The sequence below is a fragment of the Chaetodon auriga genome, chromosome 24 (assembly GCF_051107435.1).
Source record: "Chaetodon auriga isolate fChaAug3 chromosome 24, fChaAug3.hap1, whole genome shotgun sequence".
Taxonomy (NCBI): Eukaryota; Metazoa; Chordata; class Actinopteri; order Chaetodontiformes; family Chaetodontidae; genus Chaetodon; species Chaetodon auriga.
This window is the reverse complement of record NC_135097.1, coordinates 17,402,501-17,411,793: the sequence shown is the minus strand read 5'-3', so window position 1 is coordinate 17,411,793 and position 9,293 is coordinate 17,402,501. Positions and strand designations below refer to the sequence as shown.

Here is a 9,293-nt window from a genome sequence, read left to right as displayed (position 1 = left end):
AGGCAAACAAAATCCAACTAAATACAAAACCCAAAAAACAAAAGCAATACCAGGAAAACAACAATCTTTTGACAAACAAACTAGAATTACTCACGAGATTCACGGGGAACAAGGAAAGCCACACATGAGGGATGATGCAACAAAGACAAAGGAGAACTAAATCAGAAACAGGTGAACACAATCACAAGGGTGGGAAAACTACAGGAAGTAAAGTACACTTAGACACATGAGGGATGGCTACCAAAATAAAACTGGAACTAACAAACTAAATAGTCCAGATCCTAACAGAACCTGAAAAGGAATACAAACTCTCCAAAAGAAAAAGTCAAATAATACAAAATTTATTTATAATAAATGTTATGTGTTATTGTGAAAATCTAATTTTTTCATGTTCTCTACTTACTGTAGAGTAGGGGTGTCTCCTGCTAGATCTGGGGAGTGAGGGTTGATGCTTGGACTGGTGAGAAGGTTGATTTCATACTACAGACTTCAGGTAGCTACGGTGATAGAAAGAAATCCTGAAGCCCACCTCACCATATCTCAGGCAAGTTTATTATGGTGAATTCATGCGGCAGGATAGGCACAAACATACCTATAGCTGTGGGTACAGAGACTGTTTGCATCCCTCAGAAAATACTAATCCAGTGGATCTGTATGCTCAGGAAAAAACACTGCCTTTCAATCCAGGCAGGATAGTGAAAGCTCAAAGAATGCATTTATACAACTCTGGGAAATACTGATACCTTTACATGAGCAATAAAATTGACAAACATTCTTCTGAAATGTAGTGGAGTGGAAGTGAGAAGAAGCATAAAATTGAAGTTGAAAGTAAAGTACAAGTATTCCAAATCGTACTCAAATACAATGCTTGAGTGAATGTACTCAGTTACATACAAGCAGTTCAATTCTATCCAGGTTTCAGAACCTGTCCCTACTGCTAATGCATGTGTTGTTGAGATGGTTCTTTGATCATAATATAGTGTGCTGTGAAACTGGAGGGCATGTTTTTCTGTGTTGGTCATAATGATATACATCCATTTAGCCACTGCTTGTTTCAAATAGAACTTATCACATTCATGTAGATAGAATTTGTTGACTGAATAATATTCATCTCATATAATTATCCTTATTGTGGGTTTTTCTCTTATATGTATCTTTATTTACATTTACCATTATTTAATATAGCTATCTTAGAAATTATACAGTATTACACAATTAAATGCGTTTTATTACCTGACAACTTTTCATTCATGCACATTAAGGGCCTCAAAGTCAAAAACCTCAGGAGATATCTGTAATCCATTCAGTAGTCTTTCCACAAAATATTTAAAACGCACCAAAAAAAAAAAAAAAATAATGAATTGAATAAATGTGAATATTTTTGATTTCTATGTGTCAGCACATTGATTTATTCCAATTTAAGCAGTTGAAACCTGAAAATGTGATACAGCAGCAGGTGTACTGGCTTGAATTTCAAATCTTAATATGCTTTTTAGAAATATCCCCACCACACAAGCATAAGGTGTTACGGTTTTCACCCTATGTTTTAGATTGGACCCAAAGATGCAGACCAGAGAGAAGGTTATTAAAAGAACACAATTTATTAAGAATAAAAATGTAGAACAAAAGGCACACTCAAAAGGAGTGGAGAAAAAACTAAGGGAGCTCCATTGCGACGGGTCCGAGGCAAGGCACACGCTGACGCGGCAGGCAGGCAACTGAAACAGAAAAACACACCTTGAGTGGTAGTTCATAAGAGGAACATTAGCACACTCATGAGCAGAGGAGAAAGAGTTTGTTACAGTCACAAAACACACGATCACGCCAGGAGTCAGGACTCAGGAGGAAAGAGTCAGGAGAAGTTGGGAACAATCCGGCAGCAGGTAGGAGAGAGCTCCGCCCATTTAACCTGTGCCCAATCAGCATCATGCGCATCAGGTGCGCTCCGGGGAAGGCGGAGCTGGCCAGGTGTAGAGACACACCCAGCTAGACAGACAGGGGAAACAAACAGACAAAATCTACACTGGGGAAAGGGAAGTCTGCGGGATCCTAACATAAGGTACCATTCAAAGTCAATAAGCACATGGATTACATAGTTTTGCTTAAAAAAAATCAGCTAATGAAGTACACTGAAACTTTTTGTGCACATCAGTGTTTCAGGACAAATTATGTCAGTTCATCACATCTATTGAAAAAGATGCTATATCCAAGCTGGATATCACAGACCGGGGGCCCGTTTCACAAAGGAGGTTCAACAAACTCCGAGTCTAATCCTGAACCCTGAGTTGATCTTGCCTGAGATAGGAAACTCAGAGTTTCCGGTTTCAGAACAGGTGATTTGAGTTAGTTCAATCAACTCAGAGTAGGTTAACTCAGAGTTAAGCGCGTGCACCACGACTGTAAAAAGCCAATATCAATGGAGCCCCAATTCGATGAGTCACCATGGCAACGGGGAAGAGGAGGGCTGCGTTTTTTACCCCACTAGAACTGGAAATCTTAATGCGTTCATACGGCGAATTTGAACATGTTTTTAGAAAAAAGTGCAACACTGCTGCAGCTGCAAAAGAGAGTTAGGCGGCGTGGGAGAACATTGCTGCTCGGGTCAGTGCGTAAGATAAAATGTAGTCCTTTGCAATCACAATAATATTACAGGGGAAAACTGCGTGAATGGTAGCTCATGAATTTATTTCATGTAGGTGCAATCCCGCGGGGGAGAAGCGCACTTGGCAGCAGCTTAAAATGAAATATAAAAACATTGTTCAAACAGGTAAGACCTCAGCATAATTTAATGGGGGTACCTCATTTTGATCAAGTTTTACATTGTAAAGTAAATATTAAGTGGCTGTTTGACTGTGCAGTTGTTTTATCACCAACATAATGCTGTTTTCACACACATAAATGTCTTCTCATCTATATCATATTCTGTTAAATAATTAAGCCTATTTAAACTAACACAGACTTCTGCTCAGCCAACAGAAAGAAGGCAGATGCCCGTAAAACGGGTGGTGGCCCAGCACCGCCACCTCTAACAGAGGCAGAGGAGCTGGCCAGAATGTAGGAAGGCCAGTGGCTGAGGGAATCCCTGGAGGGAGCTCACCTTCAGAGCTCACCCCCCAAGACACAAGTGCCTTTATAAAATGTAATATGCCTAGGCCTATATATCTTTTTTAAGCCTATTCATAAAAGTATTTATTTCCCTTTCATGTCTTTTCTTTTGTCCCAACAGATTCTGATGGTGCTATCTGCCTGGTGGAGCCCCCTCACGCCACAACAGACCTTGTAACTGTAAGTAGATACGTAAATACTCCAAAGATTTTGCCAAATGGTAGTTTAAATATACTGAAACATATCACTCATCTAGGATGAAGAGCATGAGGAAACTGTCTGCTGCCTTTACAGAGGGGGATCCAGAAAGGCCTATAGAGGTAACATCTTGATATGTTACTGATAGTTCTCTTCCTATTTACATTTGTTAACATTCTGGTGGAATATAAAGGGTGACATTTAACCTACACTGAAGTATTAACACATTCTCATCCTTTTTAACAGGGCATGGCTGGGCAGCAGCAGGAGAGTCCCTCAACTTCCACTGCACAGATTGACACAGTGAGATGGATGCTCAGTAAACACCAGAGGTTCATTCTGTGGAATTCATGTGCAACTGTATAATTTAATGCCCTCCTTATGTATTCCCAGTTACCAGTAAAAGAGATTTATAAAATTCAAAATCCAAAAAACCAACAAAGAAATGCAATACTTGGACCGCCAGATTAGGAGGGCAGATCTAGAAATTGAAATACTGGAGCACAAATTAGAGGTGGGTGCATGGTCACAGGTGAATTATGTTAACTATTGGAACATTAACTAAACTAGCTCTTGTATTTGTAGGAAATAAAGAAGACCAAATGAAGGGTGTATTGTGTCTTTATTTGACTGCTGTGGTGGTGGTGGTGATGATGGTGACTCAATCTCTGAAGTGACTATGGCATATGGTGTCTCTGACTGCTCTGCCGTCCTGCATAGCTGGCAGGTGGATGGGGTCATCATCAGGGTCTTCCATTTGTAGGGCAGGGTGTTGCTCTCCTCTAATAGTGGCAATATTATGAAGAACAACACATGCCACAATAATATCACAGGCCCTCTCAGGGGTCACCCTGAGGTGACGTAGGCACTGGAAACGGGCTTTCAGCAGGCCAGTCGTCTCCACCCGGGCTCTGGTCCTGCAGTGAGCCCGGTTGAAGTTCTGTTGGGGGCCTGGCTCAGGGTCAGGGTAAGGGGTCAGCAGCCTAGGTTGGCATGGGTAACCTCTGCCACCCAGCAGAAGGCCATCAAACTCTCCTGTAATGTGTAGTGGACACATCAGAGTATATTAAAGGAGGGAGACAAGTGAATTATATTGTGCAAATCTTTAGGCTGCTTACCACGTTGCAGTCTGTTGTTAAGGTTAGACTCGCGATAAATCCTTGAGTCATGAACAGACCCAGGCCACTTGGCCTCCACATTGGAAATTAGATTTGCAGCATCACATATGATCTTGACAGTGCAGAGAATGACAGATGTTGAACTATGATGCAGTCTTTAACATTTTGAAACAGTAGTCAATCTACATGTACCTGCACATTTATGCTGTAAATGGACTTCCTATTCACAAAATCTGCTCCATTATGTGCGGGAGCCATGATGGAAATGTGTGTGCCATCTATGCAGCCAATCACACTGGGAAATCCTAAATGATATTAAAATTACTAATCCCAGTCTGAGGTTGCAGCACAAAGTCATTAACGTAATATACCATTCATCATTCACCTTGCAATCCTGTGGAACTCCTCCTTGATGACTCTGACAGGTTTATGTCCAGGGAAAACCACAAAGGTGAGTAATAGCCGTTTCAGGGCGAGGCACACTTCTCTGACCGCCCTGCATACAGTTGCTTTACTCACGTGCTCTGCATCTCCGACATTATACAAAAATCTCCCATTTGCAAAGAAACGCAGCGCAACACACAATATCTGCTGGGATGTGAGAGCATGACTCCGGCTGGTAATGTTGCAAATGTAAGGATGGATTAGGTTGTGTATGTAGATGATGGACTGTGACGTGAAACGGTACCGTTCAAAAAGGTAATTGTCTTGAAATGCCAGAACATCTATGCGCGGTCTGATAACCATCTCCCGACGAATATTTAATTCCCTGCGCAGTAATGCTGCACCTTCATCCACGGGATCGTTGTCAAAAGGACATGCCATGTTAGTGAAACAAGTGCCTACTGACTGATTTTTTTAAATAACAGACGGCAGAACTATGTTATCCCAAAACTCGCCTACTGACTGAATGAATGAGTTGACTCTGAGTTGACTTACTCTGAGAAAACTCTGAGGATCCGGTTTCAGAACAGCTGATCTGAGTTAGTTCAATCAACTCTTGAGCATGTTCACCTTGAGTTGCGCGCGTGCACAACCACTATAAAAAAAAAAGCCATCATCACTGGAGCCCCGATACCACGAGTCACCATGACAACTGACAAAAAAAGATCAAGTCATTTTACCCCGATGGAGTTGGAGGTCTTATTGCAGGCCTGTGGGGAGTATGAGCACATATTTCGGTGTAAATGTATCACCGCTGCAGCAGCGAAGGAGAGAGAAATGGCATGAGAGAAAATTGCTACCCGAGTCAACGCGTAAGTTTGAATGTACTATTCCACTGACTTAACATTTAACCGAACTTACGATCGTAGCATACGGTTTTGAATATAAATAGGGATAAAATCAGATTTTCATTTATGTGCAATCCAACAGGGGAGAAACGAACTTGGAAGCAGCTAAAAATGAAATATAAAAACATCATTCAAAAAGGTAAGACATATTTTGCTAGGCTATGATTGTACCTCACTTTGATTTTAATTTGATTCTTTTTTTTTTAAATTGACTTTGACATTGGCTATTAAACAAAGTAAATATTAATGCAGTGGCTACTTACAACATTTTGTTTTAACACGTCATCTCACTCAATACCCCACTGAGTAGATTAACACTTGATACATATACATGAACACTCAATAAAATACTAATTTAAAAGAGATTAACATTTGAGTTCTGCTCAGCCAACAGAGAGAAGGCAGAGTCCCGAAAACGGGTGGAGAGCCACCTCCACCACCTCTGATGGAGGCTGAGGAGCGGGCCCTCAGCCAAACCAACGGTGGCTGAAGGCATCCCTGGGGGAAGCTCATCTGAGCCTGTCACCCCCCAGGACACAAGTGCCTACATCAGATGCAAGTATACACTTGTGCCTTTAAAAAAAAATAAAACTTATATATAAAACCTCTTATATATAAAACTATATAAAATAGGGTTAGGGTGAAATATGTTAATGGTTTGAAACTCAGGGTTTCTTATGTTCTGTTACCATGGTGACTGACTCAGAGTTTCAGTTACCTCTCTTTCTGGAACGGAAAACTCAGAGTTTCCCTCATCTCAGCGCCCCCTGGATTGTGCTTGTGTTGGATTTTGTTTTGTTTTTTGGCTTTTCTACTTCCCTTAGTGTTTTCTTTCTTTCAGTGCCTACCAGCCACACCCAGTGTCACGCCCTGCCTCTACCCCAGTTGTGTTTTCCTGTTCAGCTCATCAAGAGTTCGCTTTTAGTTTAAGAGACTTGTTAAATAAGTTTTCCCTTTTTGTACCCTCATTCTGTCTACCTGTTGGTGCAAGGGATGTATTTGGGTGCAAGCCTGTCACTCTGTCACCAGTGTGTGTGTCACCAGGGCAGAGCAGAAGTAGTCAATATCACCTGCACTTGCTGTTCAGGTTTTGGTTTTGAACAGAGAGGTTGGGCCATTACTTTCTGTTGACTGCATCGTTGTTCAGGTTAGTAATAACATCTATATAGAATAACGTCAAATAAACATCTTAAATAAACATCTTAAAACGTTGACGAATTCTTGCCTTGCCTGAAAACAGTCAGACAGATTTCCTTTCAATAGCCTCTCAGCGGCTGATTGAGGTTTTGATAGTCACTATAACACTATCGGTCTGCATCATTGAGTCCAGTAATTGTATAGCATAAGTTTGATTGCAAGAGCATTGACTTTCACACACATTGTCTCTGTGATGACACTGTCTCATTTGTTTAGGATGCAGTATTTCGGCCTTTCTTACTACCACCATACCAAAAACATGTCAACATGACTACTGACTGTCATAAACAATTAGAGTGTATTTTGACTGTGATGAGTGATGAGACAATGTACAGTACATAAGGCTGTTGGGTGGGCTTATAGGTGTATGATGGCAGTGTCAGTCTGTTGGTTCACCACTTGTTCAGTCTGAACTTGCCATGGCATTGTGTACACAAAGTTATGACCCCCTTCTGATGAATTGTAATGACTTGGTGATCCTCTGACTTTTCTTGTGGCAGCTACCATGAAGATACTTTTAATTTATCCAATTCAAAGCTTTAAGACTAAATACCTCTCTGTGTGAGTATTTTACTATCAGTCCTCTCACTATTGGTAGGGGTAGAGGTTTACATAGCCCACCACCTCCATTTTCAGTAGGTGATCATCAGGTTGATGACAAAACAGATTTTGAGATGTGGGGATGTAATGACACCTCTCAGTTACCCAGAGTTCACAATGTCCTTCTGCTGTCAAACTTATTTGTTCAACTTTGTGACCCCAGGCCTGCAACTCAAACTCCTCCTCAGAAGGAAGCCTATATCTCTGACTACCAATGTCTTATGTTTAACATGGTGTTGCCATGTGTTAATTGTAGCCCTGTCCCCAAAACTAGATCTAGAATTTTTAAGTCATCTTCTGCTCCTAAATTCAATACTGCCTTCAGCATCTCCCCTCATTTCTCTGGCTCAACTCTCTCTGCAAGCAAGCTGTTGCAAAACTTCAATACATGTTCCTCCAAATATTTGGGTGCTGAAGTGATAATACCCACAAGGTGGAGTGATTGTGGAAATCATCAAAACAGTTCACCTTTAATGCAGAGGTTAAAAATTCTAGAGCTGCATATTTTCCAAGTTCATGACAGTGAATCCAACCCAAAAATGTTGACCCTCCCATATTTGATATTAGATGCCACACTGTAAAAAAAATCTTGTCAAAATTACGGTGAAAAACTGGCAGCTGTGGTTGCCATTTTTTCACCGTAAAAAATACAGTGACATTGTATAAGGCTTTACGGCAAGGTATATTTACACTTGTAAAAACAACAGTTTGAAAATGTTCCAATAAAGATGAATTACTGTTAAAATAATGGTGAAACTGTATATGGGTTCACAGTATAGCTGTATAATTCACAATGGAAACATGTTGCTTTTAAAGTTAAATAATATCCATTCCACAGTATTTATTGTCTGATTTTATGGTCAATTTCTGTAAAAGTAACAGCACAATAATTTATGTTTTGGTGTTATAACTGTTGAATTCACAGTTCATGACCGTTGCTTTTAAGATGAATTTTTCATTTCCACATAATTTATTACCCTATTTTATGGTTTATCGCTGTTAAAACAACAGTTCAGTTGTAGCTTGTCAGTAAGACTGTTGAATTTACAGTTTGTAATTGTTGCTTTTAAGGGGAATTCCCATCTTTTTCACATAATATATTACCTCATTATAGGGTGAAGTCCATTAAAATTTATAAGATTTACAATGAATTACCATCACCTGAGGATGCCAGAACACCATTACCAATAATGAACACAGTAGCCAGATATTCAAGCAGTCTTTTTAATGTCTCCAAACATTCAGTAATATCTGAGTAGTTACGTGTGAAAAATAAAAAAGACAGTTCCCTTTTAAGTGCAACATAATAATTAAACATAAAACATAAAACCCCTGTTACTGTGGGTGTCAAAATATTACTATTACCCAGGATCAAACAAAGACTGTACAAGTATATACAAACACAATTAGCAGCCATTAAAGAAAAAATAAATAAAAATGAATTTTAAGTCAAGCTCAAAATTCAAACAAGTTGCAAACCAACAGCAATGATGGCACATAACAGTCCACCATGTCCCAATTCACAAACAGTATGCCAAACAACCGGGGGAAAAATGCTGTCAAACTGCCAGGGGAAAAAAAAGGAATGCTGCATATCTGCAGATGTTAAATACCGCAACAAAAACGCTTACCTGTGTATTGACAGATGTACACGTTTCCACTCAGATTTGTGAGCTACACATATGTCTGGATGAATTTTCTTCATCGCCAAAGGCTTCACTGCGTCGTAGTCCAATGCCTCCCGTGTGTGTGCTCACCTATGAAGTCACGTCATTGCTGGATT

The 9,293-nt window shown here is 40.1% G+C and overlaps 1 long non-coding RNA gene across 1 annotated transcript; it reads left to right on the top strand.

Moving 5' to 3' along the window:
- The first annotated feature begins 2,455 nt into the window (after window positions 1–2,455).
- On the top strand, window positions 2,456–3,030 carry LOC143316739 (uncharacterized). The gene is made up of 3 exons (XR_013076600.1): window positions 2,456–2,609; window positions 2,697–2,767; window positions 2,970–3,030. It is a non-coding gene; the product is annotated as an uncharacterized LOC143316739 (long non-coding RNA).
- Window positions 3,031–9,293: the final 6,263 nt, after the last annotated feature.